At 42.5% G+C, this 13,852-nt stretch overlaps 1 pseudogene; it reads left to right on the top strand.

Annotated features, from left to right (window-relative positions):
- Nucleotides 1-9,221: 9,221 nt before the first annotated feature.
- On the top strand, nucleotides 9,222-11,408 carry LOC147889890 (uncharacterized; annotated as a pseudogene).
- The last annotated feature ends 2,444 nt before the right edge of the window (nucleotides 11,409-13,852 follow it).

Genomic DNA, 13,852 nt, shown 5'->3' with positions numbered 1-13,852 from the left:
CACTTCTTCTGCCTCACAAGGGCAAATCTGCAAAACTGACGAAAGTGGTATTTGAACACACAGTCACTTCCTATTGATGATTTTGCATGAACAGGCAATAAGGATGATTCTGTAACTCCCAATATCTCTGTGCACAGGCATACGATGCAATTTTTGCAGCAACTTTTCACCGACCTGTAGAGCAGTGGTCGCACAGCAAAGATAGGGCCTTTTTCTCAGTGCTTGTGGAGAACTTGCGCCTCCAAAACGGGCCCTGAAATGGCCTCGAATAAAAAAAATAAAGTCACCAAGGGCTTCGCCTCATCCCGCAGCATATACTGCCCTCTCGCCACACCGCGAAGGGCGTCTCAATCTGAGACAATGCACTCTTGCACTTTCTGGTTGTGCTACCTGCAGAGATTTGCTCCCAAACTCGAAAAAGGAAAGCAACACTGGTCCTCTTACCAGGACACCACGAACTTGGTTTGCTTTCTTGAGCTCCTTACCATGAACCAGGCTCTGATACCATGTGAAGATAGTGGGAGAGAAGGAAGGAGTCTCACTTGCAGCTTTCTCACATACACAATGGGGGAATACACACAAAGGTGGAGGCTGAAAACAGTTTTCCTCTTCTTAGTTGTGAAAGCCAAAAGAACTCTAGTACAAAGAAATAGAAGAACCCTATATGTGGGTTTCAAACCAAACTCAGCTAACTAAGGTGGCATACTAACTGAGCCACGAACTAGAGTACATAAGGATAGCTGTCATCCAACTATTATTCATGGGCGGTGTACCAATCGCATCTGCAGCTAACAAGTCGGTGACATAAATGCACAACAGTCACCTTGGCATATCACGATGGAGCTCGATAGCTCAACAGGAGCTTCACCAAGCCATCAACAACTAGTGACAACTACACTAACAAAGACCATGACAATCCAAATTAGCAGCACATGCGAGGACGTGTGCGGACTAGGTGGGAGGGAATGTTAGGGGCAAACACAGCACATGCAAAGTTATCCAGCCAAGAAGATGTAGCAAATTCCCCGCCCAAGTGCCAAACATTTTTATTTTTTGGTGTCCGTCGACCACTAGGTGCATGGGACAGACAATTACTATTTTTAGCTATATGGATAATCTATAAACACAATCCGAGGCTACAAGGCTTCCATTTTGTATAGAGCACCTCGAGATTATTTGTTACTAGTTTCCTGTGGAGTTGTCAGTCCGGCCTATATAAGTGAAAATAAGCTTATTTGTAAGGGAGGTCCTGTGAAGAGAGTAAGTGGATAAGCCGCGAGCGCTCCAAACCTCTGTCACTCACTATGCTCATGTCGGTTCATCAGATTCAATTTTTTTTATTTCTTGATACTCCTTGTGTCATGCTCTTTGTTTTGATTAGCAATTTGTTATTGTTTAATTAATAAATTTTTAATTAATCTATTAAGCTCCCTCTTGTTAGATTAGTAGATTTAAAGTAGTAGAAGCATCCCCGTTGCTCGCCGTATTTGGTAGAGGTAGTCTAGAGGCCGAGATCTTCATATAGAATGCTTAGTTGCCCCATTTTGATTCACCATTCCAAACCTGGCAACTAACCTGCTCATAGGTGATGGGGCATGTGGTTGTGTTCCGGGCGATTAGATTAATCTGGCTTGACCTCTTAGGCTTCCCCTTTGCTAGATTGGTAGTTCGGTAGCTTTTAGTCATGCCTGTTGCTCTAGATTAGCTCACACATGTAGGATAGATGATGATTGACCATAAACTATGTGCTAGAGTTGTGTAGATCTATTGTTACGTCAGGTGGCCTCTTGACACTTGCGCCATCGTCTCCATGCACTAGTTGGGTCACTACGTTCTCCATAGACATATTTATGTTTAGAGGTTCACTATGCTACATCTATCCATCAGGCGACCCACAAATAATGTGTATATCAGTATCTCATAGGTTGTGCTATATAGCATATAGTGGTTCTGTGCTATTTTCTCCTTCAAATAGGCAACCGTTACATCAAGTACAGTAACTGGCCATGGCTGACAACAATGATGTATTATGCATTTTGTTTGCTGAAGACAAATTGTGTGTGTGTGTGTGTCTTGGGCGCGGGTGTGTATGTGTGTGTGTGTGGGTTAATTGGTACAAGTACTGAAAAATATATCTCAAATTTAAAATAATGTAAGTATATACATGTATGCATACATAGGCTGTGTGCATGTGTGTATGTGTGAGGGGCTGTGTTGGGGTGTGTGTGGGGGGGGTGTGATTTTGTGTGTGTGTGTGTGTGTGTGTGTGTGTGCACGCATGCATGTGTGCATGTATATGTGTGTGTTTTGAGGGGGACCTTAATGTGTGTGTATGTGTGCGTGTGTGTAGGAGGGGGTTGAGTGTGTGTGTGTGTGTGTGTGTGTGTGTGTGTGTGTGTGTGTGTGTGTGTGTGTGTGTGTGTTGGGCTTATTGTATGTATGTATGTATGTATGTATGTTTAGCCATTTCTCCATGGCTAGATGAAGCAATATATAGAAAGGGATGATCTTCTTACAAGATCGGTGTCCATTTTCTTCTCCATGCCTTGCCCATCAACCAGGACAATACTAGTCAACTGCAAATCGTTTTCTAGGCGCCATAGCATCTAATTATTTCTCTCAAACTCGAGCAACCGCTGCAAGATGTACACAAGTGACTCAAAAACTAGCCAACCCTCTGTCATACTTTATTGGTGGCCTTGCATTTTGTTGCATAAAACCTTTTAACTTTTTCTTAAAACGTTTGAAGAAAAACATCCCTCTAGAGTGTACTGTGTCTATAATTTCCATTCTGTCCACCATGTGTAAGAGGGACTGACCAATGTCACACTAAGAAAAGATGTCTACATGAAGAGGTGCTCAACCTTGGATAGCAGCATCAAAGAGGCTATAGATCTGGAAGACAATTGTGAAATCTATGGCTCGGATAAAGCTAAGACTGAACTTAAAGAGGAAACCACCAGTACAAGGGCTAGGAGTGAGATTAGTTCGAAAGATAATCAAAGTCTAAATGCAGAGGCTATCACGAATGTACTCATGCAACGAATGAACCAGATGTACAAAGTCAATCAACCAGCCCAAAGAGTACTACCTCTGAGACCATTCAGATGTTCACTATGTGGAGATGAGCACTCTAATGGTAAATGCCCTCATTTACCCAAGAAAGTGAATGTTTATCCACCACCAAACAATAGATGGTGTGGCATTGAGAGGAAGTATATGAACCATAAGACACCAGAGTGCTAATACTGACCTAGAAACAATGTATATAACCTAGGACAAGTAGGGGCACAATAGCCACCACCATCGAGGTAAGCACCTAGGCAAGCCAATGCTACCCCTGGGGCAGAAAAACCACAACCGGTGCTAGGCCAAGAGCCACCACTACTTGGTGAGGAAAAAACTATAGTCAGATACTTATATCCAACAGAGGAAAATGAAGGAGCTATGGTCTCGACTACTCCATACTCAGAAGGTGACCTTGCATTATATGGGGAATATCAAAGTTTCCACTTGTTGGAACCTCGGAATCTCATATACCATTTGGCAAATTCAACTCCAAGTACTGGAGATCATTTCTCAATGGATCATAAGACTTTGATGTTTATTGCCAATAGTGGGATTACACCAGGATCAAAGCCAAGGCCTATTGGGCCTTGTTACAAATGCCCAGGAGATCATTATATGAGAGACTGCCCTCTGATTAAACCTCCCGGGGGTCCTAGTGGATACTTTGTGTGGTTAGTTGGGGACGCCTGACTAGCTTGTGTTTTGCCATGCTAGATGGTTAGTATTGTGGGTGATTCCATGCTAATACTGATGTCGCTAATGTTATTGGTGTTGTGCTTGATTATTGTGCTTTGAGCACGGTTATGTTGGGATCAATTGATTCGGTGATTCGTTCAATCGATTGTTAATAACTAATGAAATTGGCAGCTTGAATATAGGTGATGGAACTCATAGCAAGGATTGGAGTTAGTGTGAGGGTACCGATTGAGGTGTCGCACAGCGCATTATATATGGCCATGGGCCAGTTTTGTATTTGTTTTATTATTGCAAGTTTGAGCAATATATTTTGTTGTGGACATAATTCATTTGATTAAGTGGTGTATTTGTGTGTGAAAGAAATACCTTTTTGGTTTTAGTGGTATCAAAGCCTTTGGTGACGCTCTTGTGAAGGAAGAAAAATAAAAATAAAAATTTGAAGCTTCCTCATGTGGATTCAAGAAGAAAAAGACGCCTTGGTGGAGGATTCAAGAGGACGTGTGCATAATCGGAGCTCGTTAAATCGTGGGAAAAGAATCTGAAAAGAAGATTGACCGCACGTATATTTGAAAGGCCAACAAAGCCTCGTTAGACGTGCCTTCAGCTCTTTTCTATCTAACCTTGGAGCAAGCTTTGGAGCAGTTGTCGTCGCGAGCGTGATGATCTGTAGCTTGCAATAATTACGAGGCAGTAGCAGCCTCTGCCCTCAGGCCTCTGACAACGCGGTGCAGCCCCGTAGTATCCATAGCGCCACCATTTTTGGAAGAAGCAACCGTGTCTTTTGCGTTGTCGTTTTTGGGAGGAGCAACCGTGTAGCGTAGTCGTGTTATGTCACAGGTTGTCCGAGCCTTTACTATTTTTGGCAACCCCCTTCAGTGACTTTGGGACTCTGCCATCACGAATAGCAAATATCTACTCCTTAATCCACGCACCCGCTGCAACGAGATATTAAGATGATTTGAGAGTCTTTCTGCAACTCTACCCGTCTGCGGCTCTAAGGATTGAAGCACAGGCTTTCCAAGTCAAACGATTCCCTTGACTTCCTAAAAAGCAAGGGACCCCAAAGATTCAAAAGGCCCTTTTTTTATAATTTTTTTTTAAAAAAAAGAAGAAGAGGAAATTCAACAAGGCGATCGGAGCTCGACAAGGCAAAGACCATTGCCAAATCTAAGAAGCTCGAATCAAGAAGGCGATTGGAACCTTGAATCACCGAGCAATTAATTGGAGATCAGTAGAGCGCAAGACGACTACGAGCGACATCATCGGACACATATCTCCCACTCTAGTCTTTTCTACCTTCGAATCAAAGAGCGATATAAGTGATTTCTTTGCTTTATATTTCATACACTTAGTATCTTCCGCCATCCGTTGTCTTACCATACACTTGAATCACATCTTTATTTCATCCGTTTAATTCTCATACACTTAATATCTTTATTTTTCCTCCGTTCCGCTTTATTTGTACTTATCGCATTATCATGGCGCATCAGCCACAACCACCCACGCTCCAAGAGCAGTTAGACGCACTTCAGGCACAGTTGGCTGATGAGCGTGAGTATAGGGAGAGATTAGAAAAGAAAATCAATGGTAAGAAAAGAAAGAGACATTCATCTAACGATGAGTCATCCGATGATGATTTCGATGATGATACTATTATCAGGACAGTCAAAGCCACACCGAGAGCACAAAATTCGAGGAAGAAGAGTAAGATAAGTACAAAAGCTTTCTCATTTCAAATTTTTGATCGAAAGAAAGAAGCACGCACTGTCTTGTCTTGGATCAGTTAGCTAGATGATTATTTTTTAAGGGAGAAATTCTCTGAAGAAGATAAGATTAAATGTGCTGCAAATCATTTAGTAGAGAGTGCTGCACTTTGGTGGAACATCACTAAGCACAGTAAAAGGCGACCAAAATCTTGGAAGTCTTTTCAAAAGCTCATCAAGAGAGATTTCCTTCCCTCACATTTCAAAGCAAAAGCTAGACAACAGTGGGATACTTTCAGGCAGTTCGATAAGGAAACAATCTCCACATATACGGAAAGATTTTGGCAAACGTTGATCCAATTACAGTCCTTAGAGAAAGTTAATGAGTGAGATCAACGCAGAAAGTGTGGCAGGTCTAAAGTCTAAGTTGAGAGCCGAGATTAACATGTTTCATCCTCGCTCACTGAGCTCAGCAATTTCTCTTGCAATGAATTGTGAAAGGAAGAATGGGATCCCAAAAGAAGGGAAAGATTTGGGATGGCATGTACCCTTCCACAAGAAAAAGAGATTTGATAAAAAGCCCTTCTTTAAATCTAAAAATGGCTTTGTTCCACAGAAGACAGATTTTTCTTCGAAGCCAAACGGTGGGAATTTTCCAAAGAAAGAAATAAGGTGTTTCAAGTGCAACAAGGTGGGACACATAGCCACTGAGTGTCCTGAAAGAAAGAAGACCCCAACGGTGAAGGTGCTCATGATTGACGACGAAGCAACCAAGCAAGAGGGAGGTAAGTATAATTGTCATGCTCTTCTAAAGATGAAAGGTTTGGCAAAGAGGTTGTTATTCTGCATGATGATGGTAGTACTCATGATTTCATTTTGGAAAGAACCTTAGCAAAGCTAAACCTAGAGTCTTTCCCATCTAACTATAAGGTCAAAGCTGCTTTTACCAAAACAAAGTACAATTGTACTTAGAGAAGTCAAGAATCTTGAAATCACAATCAAACCCTACAAGGATACACGAGACTTTCTAGTGGCACCCCTACAGGGAGTGGACATCATCTTAGGAATGCCATGGAGGCATCAATATAATCCTAAGATAGATTATGATTCACATCAGATGTGGATTGAGAAGGATAGATAAGAAATATGTCTGAAAAGCTCAATGAGACCTAAGATCAGTCCTTTACTCAACCACACACAAGCCAAAAGAGCAATTAGAAAATGTGAGAAGACATATCTGATTTTGGTGAATACGGTAACAGCTACTCAGCCAAACACTAAGCCTACACACCAAAAGTTTCTTTCTCAAATTTTTGATTGTTTCTTAGAAGATTTACCGCTTGGACTACCATGTTCTCGACCTAAAGATCATAGGATAGAAATCCTACCGGGCAATACTCCACCTTGCAAAGCTCCTTATAGAGTCAATCAGCTAGAACAAAAGGAAATTCAAAAGCAAGTGGAGGAATTGATAGAGAGAGGATTGATAAGACCCAGTAGTTCTCCTTATGGAACACCTGTCTTATTAGTCAAAAAGAAAAATGGAACCTATCAAATGTGCGTAGACTATCGTGCACTAAACAAAATCACAGTGAAGAACAAATATCCAATCCCTAGTATTGATGATCTTTTGGACAAATTGAAAGGGGCCAAGGTCTTCAGTAAGATAGATCTCAAATCCAGCTATCATCAAGTTCATATGGTAGAAGAGGATATATACAAGACTACCTTTAGAACTCAAACGGGACATTATGAGTTCCCAGTTATGCCTTTTGGGCTAACTAATGCTCCAGCTACTTTTAGTAGGATGATGAACCGAATCTTTCTTAAACACCAAGGTTGTGTGGTAGTATTTTTCGATGATATTCTAGTGTTTAGTAGAGACGTTGAGGAGCATTAGGAACATCTGAAGCTAGTCTTTTCACTCTTGAAAGAAAATCAATTGTACATAAACCCTGAAAAGAGCAGTTTCTTTCAAGATCAGATAGAGTATTTGGGTCACATTGTATCCGTCGATGGGATTTGAGTAGATCCAAAGAAGATTGAGTGCATAGTCACATGGCCTAAACCCCGAGATATACATGAATTAAGATCATTCTTGGGATTGTGTAGCTTTTATAGAAAGTTTCCAGCAAATGCAATTATAGTACATATGATAAAGAATTAACCATTGTTGAGCATGCTTTACGAATGTGGAAACATTATTTGATGGGAGCTGAGTTTCTTATCAAAACCGATCAACAAAGTATCAAGCATTTGTTGACTCAACCAGGGAAGCATGACTTTACAGTCAGCTCCAATCATAGAGATTTGACCTAGATCATCCATTGCTAGGTCATGAGTTGGGGTCACTCTATGGTGACAAGGGATCAGAAAAAACATATGACTCGAAAGCTAAAACGCTAAAGACATTACCCTCATACGTCGGAATATGAGATCAAAAAATTACCCTCTCAATGGAGATCTACATCTCTAGTGGGAAGTTCCATAAGTATTCAAGAGTTACTATTGACATCAATACGTTGTACCATCACTCTGGCAGAACTCTTGAAGCTTAAACCTCACATGTGGAAAGAAGTAGGCAAGTCGTTGGAAAAGATGGGGGTTAAGGATGGCCTAAAATCCTTAAGAAACGAGATGAAAGAGGTGGAAAACCAAGTAAGATTGTGCGACCAGTGCCAGTCAACAAAGTCGGTGATTATTGTGAAGGCGAGGATGGAAATACCCTCTTGCCAGTAGAGTATGCCAATGTGAAAACAATGGCAATTCTTGATAGTGGAGCCGGAGTGGCATTGCCACCAAGTGGATTTGGGAGGCTTGGGGTAAGCCAGCAATCCGCAAGACAAGGATGAAACTTCAATTAGTAGACGGCTATATTGAAAGGCCATTAGGAATGCTCGAACACATTGTTGTTATTCATGTGTGGGATTGAGTATGAACACACCTTTGCCATAGTGGATTTTGGGAAGAAACCCATGTACGACATCATATTCGGATGACTGTTTATGTGACAGCTCAAAATGATTCAGGACTGGGGTTATGACTATATATATGTACGGCAAACGGATGTGACTACTCGAATAAACGTGAAGGATCATAGATATCAAGATGTAGCTCGGACATCGGTCCAAGATTTTGATTTGACCACCAAGGCTGAAACTGAGCTACCTACATGGATGAATGCTCAAACACATCTTTGGATGTGTGGTGCATTTGAATGTGGTAGTCCCCAGAGAGAGGAGTGTGATATGGATAGGCCAAGGATAAGGCTTATGTGCCGTAACCGTTTCCGGAACTAGAGTTTGAACCCTTGGAATGGCAGCACATCCTGGCAATACTAGACGTGTGCGTACACGCATCAACTTCGACTAGATTTTGTGATATGATATCATACAACGGTTTATATATATATATATATATATATATATAGCACATGTAGTCAGATGTTGAAGAGCACCATAGAAGCAGAGGACTGCAGATTCCCGTGATTTTCTGGCATACAATATGATTTGCTTGATAAAGGGGCTAGAAAGTGTTTACACTTCACACCACCAATGCTCACTTTGCTCGGGACATCTTGTGTTTTGCCTAAAAGCAGAACATCTTTACCTATGCTCGTGTTTCCTCCACATGCACCCATTGTGTTGAACATTTGGTCAATGTTCCGAATAACAGTTTTTCCAAGTTTCTCACCATCTCAGCTCACGACTTTCCTAATCTTTATACCTTTTTGTAAGTTCTTTCTATCACAGAATGAGTACGTCAAGAAAACCTCGTAGCAGTATTGATGCTATAATAGTATTCAACAACTACAACACAGATGATGGGTCATAGATACCCTCAAAGATAATAGTTGGGAGCTGGGTACTATTGCAAACCAGGAGAAGGAAGAGGAAGAATGCCAACGAGTTTTTAGAATCCTTCAAGGGGCAAGTGAAAGAGTTCAAGGTGTGCAAAAATAACTCTCACTTGACGGACGTTTTGATACAGCACGCTTTCCACCATATGGAATTAAGGCTGCAAACATATCCTCCTAGCTGGCCTTGTTATCGACCGAACTATAAGTAACAAATAGCTAATGCATTTTATTGTGTTTGAGTTTTCTTGTGTTTTTACTGTAGTGAAGATAAGGCTACGTGTGAAGCTTTTAAATGGTGACTTGCAGACATTTACCCATCAAACAGGATGAACTAGCAGCCCATTGAAAGCATCACTGGCATTTTTTATTGCTACCACGCATTTTTGGGTGAACAGATGTACAAAGGCAGTAAGCATAAAGAGCTTGTAGACAACGGTGTACTCTTCTTTGACGCGAAGTACCCAGAACCAAGCACGCCGTCTGGCTGGGGCTCTCTCACCCCACTTAGTTTGCAAGTACGTGGTTGGGTCTATGAACTTTCTAACAACCTTCCATTATCACTCTGTAAATGGAGAGCTTGTTCCATAGAACCAAGACTTGGCTTTTGTTCCACAAATCAAGCCTCTATTACTAGACATATACTCGGAAGGGAGGCTTTTAACCGTTCTGAACACAACAACCATGACAAGCCTTTCTCAAATAAGACTTGCCACATGATTTTTTGTTCTACATCGAGAGTAGAAAGGTTCCCAGGCACGTGGAGAAAAACACAATTATGGGCGATTCCCATATTTTCCCTTAAAGTAATTACTAAAACCAGGCACTCTCGTCTTCAAACTCGGAATGTCGAATTGCTTATTGTAACAGAGAATGCTAATTGAAGGACAAATTTTGCATACAAATGACTCAGTGGTGTTGTGTACCAGTAACTTTTTTTTAATTAAACATCAATGCTTGTCAATATACATTGTTTTCATTGTTGCAAATACATATTACATTGGTAGGGGATAGACTTGCAATGAGAATTAGTACTCTTCTCTCCCCATAGCTCTCCGGCTCTTGAGCCATTCGTTCACTTCCGCCTGGCACCTCTCATATTCTTCCATTGCGCTCTGGGTCTCTCGCAATGATTCATACTCTTCTAGATCTTGTATTCTATTTATTTCTGCTACTTTGATTTCAAAATTTTGCGAACAGTCAACCTCTTCCATCCAAAAAATTTGAATACCCTCTACAACACCTTGTATAGACATCACACTGTGGCATTTGACATCAAACTCCATGTGTCTGGTTATTGCGATGTCGTGCAAACAACACATTACAAGAGTCACTACCAAGTGATATAGGGCTATACGGAGGGACTCAAGATCTATTTTGCATGCTGCTAATCCCTTATTTTATTTTGTATAGATGATGTAAATTTTAATGGTTGACAAGTTAGCATTTGTTAAGGTTTAGGCCGTGCACCATGTGAGTGTGCTTACATCACGAAGATGATAGATTTGCCTAATAATCATGTATGCATTGAGCATTGTTTGCCACCCTTAAGAAAGATGGTTTGGTTGCACGGGAACAATGACTCGTTCTATGGTAAGGGTTTCAATAGTATTCTTATCGAGTAACATCAGGCTCAGTATCACTTTAACCAGTTTTCTAGCACACTTGCACCATTTGGATTATTTGGCTTAACAAACCTACACATGTTAAGTTTTGTGGGGAAGTATTGATGTTCAAACATACTTACTCTCTAACACAACCATAATATTGTTCACGGCCACCCGAGTTTGCAAGGAGGTATGTGTTAGTATGGACTACGTAAAGAAGAAGACTATAATAGTCACTGGGAAATCATAGAGACACTTAATATCCAAAAGGATGACTTAATAAAGCGTTACATAAAAGTAAAGCATTTCCATACTCTTCATGGTAGGCTAAGTACAGTAAGTCCGTATCTGCAACGTCAATTTGCAAAAACTAGTCCATTATTTAAAAGTATGACCGACTCCAGTCCTACAATGTTACAGATAGGAGCGGATTCAAACAAAACACGCACATCTGAACTTCTTCTGGTAGAAGACTGAGGTTGTGCCTTAAATAAAAAAGCATCCTCACATAAGTTCTAAAAGAGCACCATAGAAGCAGAGGAATCTCGTGAACTTATGATGTTGAGATATGTATATATGTATGTTGATACCAAAAGAAGTTCATACGGAAATTCCCCAAATGTATGTATGTGTGGAAATTCCACCTATGTATCTGCTTTAACCTCATTGATCAGTTTTGGTACCTTCTCTCTCTCTCTCTCTCTCTCTCTCTCTCTCTCTCTCTCTCTCTCTCTCTACCATGCCACATGTCGACAGTAAGACCGTTAAAAGAATACACATCTGCCAGAATCCGTCCCATGCCAAAATTTCTGCCAAGATCATGCCCTCCCAGGCACTCTCTCTCTAGCCTAGATAGGTGTCCCAATTCCAATATGCATAATGTAGGAGCTGATTGTTGGAGCCTTCAACTATTTTTGCACGTGTGTCTCTGATGGCAAAATTTGTGCCTCTTTCCGAACACATACACACACACACACAGTTGATAGGGAATCTACCAATAGGGGGCTTGGTTGTCCTCGATTGGAATCCAGCATCTTTCATCGTCATAGGACCGGGTGTGGTGGTTTCATTTTCCCCTTCGGCATGGGCATCATTCTTGATGAGGTCTCGGGCTGCTTCCTAGTGTGCAACCTCGAGGCCACTAATCCTCTAGGTTGGCCTCGGAATCGATTTCTGGCATTCTTGGCATTCGGCATCTGACGTGTAACCTTGTTAGGGCAATGCCCATCGCTAGGGTGGTTCAGCATTGGGCACCTGCATCGGCTGTGAATCTTGCTAGGGCAATGCCCATCGCTAGGGCTGTTCGGCATTGGGCACTCGCATCAGTTGTGAATCCTGGTGGCGTAGGATAGTAGCAAGGATGTATGTTGATTAGCTCGCATGGCAGCTAGTTTCCAGACATGGGCACCCCATGACCATATATATTGGTCCTTTACCCTTTGACTTAACAACGATATGCAAGTAGGGGTTGTGTGTTTGCCCCTACAACAGAAGTAGAATAAGGTTGGGGCGATCGCGTAATAGCAGGGCTACTCCATTGTCGAATAAGAGCAGTAGTTGCAAGGGTAACCATTAGGGCTATTGAACGCTACGTGAAGCTTGTAATGTGTGTGGCACTGTATATGGTTGCCAAAATGGGCGTATGCAGAGACTTGGGTAGCTCTAGCTGGCATAGACCTGTTAAGTAGGCTGCAATCGCCAAGCTCGTGGCAGGCTACAGGAGGTTAGTTGAGGCACTAAGGTATAGGTTGCAAGCTAGAGACCTGTGCCATGGCAGAGCACACCCCAGGCGGCTAATGTTGTGGCCCTTGTCAGGTGTTGTGCTTGGGAGGCAACACCATGTCGTCGCATTGGAGCCGTCACCAAAGGGGGGGGGTAAGGGGCTGATACGCATGGACCTTCATGGGTTATGCCTTTAGCTGCAGCTTGCGCCCTTGGCCCTTCATCTCCAGAGGGGGGTTCGCCACGACATCCTTCGACATCGGCATGAACCGATCGAGCTGTCTGGCATGGGTGCCTCGGCTCTTTGTGGGCATGGTGGGGCTCGAACTTGGATGGCAGCGGCTTTGGTTTGGTTGTCCTTGATTGGCATTAACATCTTCCATCATTGTACGAGCGGGCGTGGTAGTTTCATTTCCCCCTTCGGCATGGGCATCATTCTTGAGATGAGGTCCCGGGCTGCTTCCTAGTGTGCAACCTTGAGGCCACTAATCCACTAGCTTGGCCCCAAAATTGATTTCTGGCATTCTTGGCATTCGGCATATCTAACATGTACCCCTGCTAGGGCAATTCCCATCGCTAGCATGGTTTGGCATTGGGCACCCGCATCGGCTGTGAATCCTGGTGGCATAGGATAGTAGCAAGGATGTATGTTGATTAGCTCGCATGGCAGCTAGTTTCCAGACATGGGCACCCCATGACCATATATATTGGACCTTACCCTTTGACTTAATAGCGGTATGCGGGTAGGGGTTGTGTGTTTGCCCCTCCAACAGCTATAGAATAAGGTTGGGGCAATCGAGTAGCTGTAGGGCTGCTCCATTGTTCGAATAAGAGCAGTAGTTGCAAGGGTAACCATCAGGGTTGTTGAACGTTACGTGATGGGCAACGGCCAAGCTTGTTATGTGTGTGGCATTGTATATGGTTGCCAAAATGGGCGTATGCAGAGACTTGGGCAGCTCTAGTTGGCATAGACTTGTTGGGTAGGCTGTAATTGCCAAGCTCATGGCAGGCTGCAGGAGGTTAGTTCAGGTGCAAGATACAAAGGGTGCGGGTCCTTATACAAAGTGAGGCCTCAAGATATATATGCTAAGGATGGCCCTAAGCCTCCTCGCACCATGCCCTAAGCCCTAGGTGTGGTGCGTGTGCCGAATATGCCATCAACACGAGTGCGGGATGAAAATGCCGTCAACACATTGGCA

Source organism: Dipteris shenzhenensis, chromosome 19, assembly GCF_047967505.1.
Source record: "Dipteris shenzhenensis isolate YYH24624 ecotype China chromosome 19, Dip_SZ_1.0, whole genome shotgun sequence".
Lineage (NCBI taxonomy): Eukaryota > Viridiplantae > Streptophyta > Polypodiopsida > Gleicheniales > Dipteridaceae > Dipteris > Dipteris shenzhenensis.
This window is presented reverse-complemented; position numbering and strand designations above follow the sequence as displayed.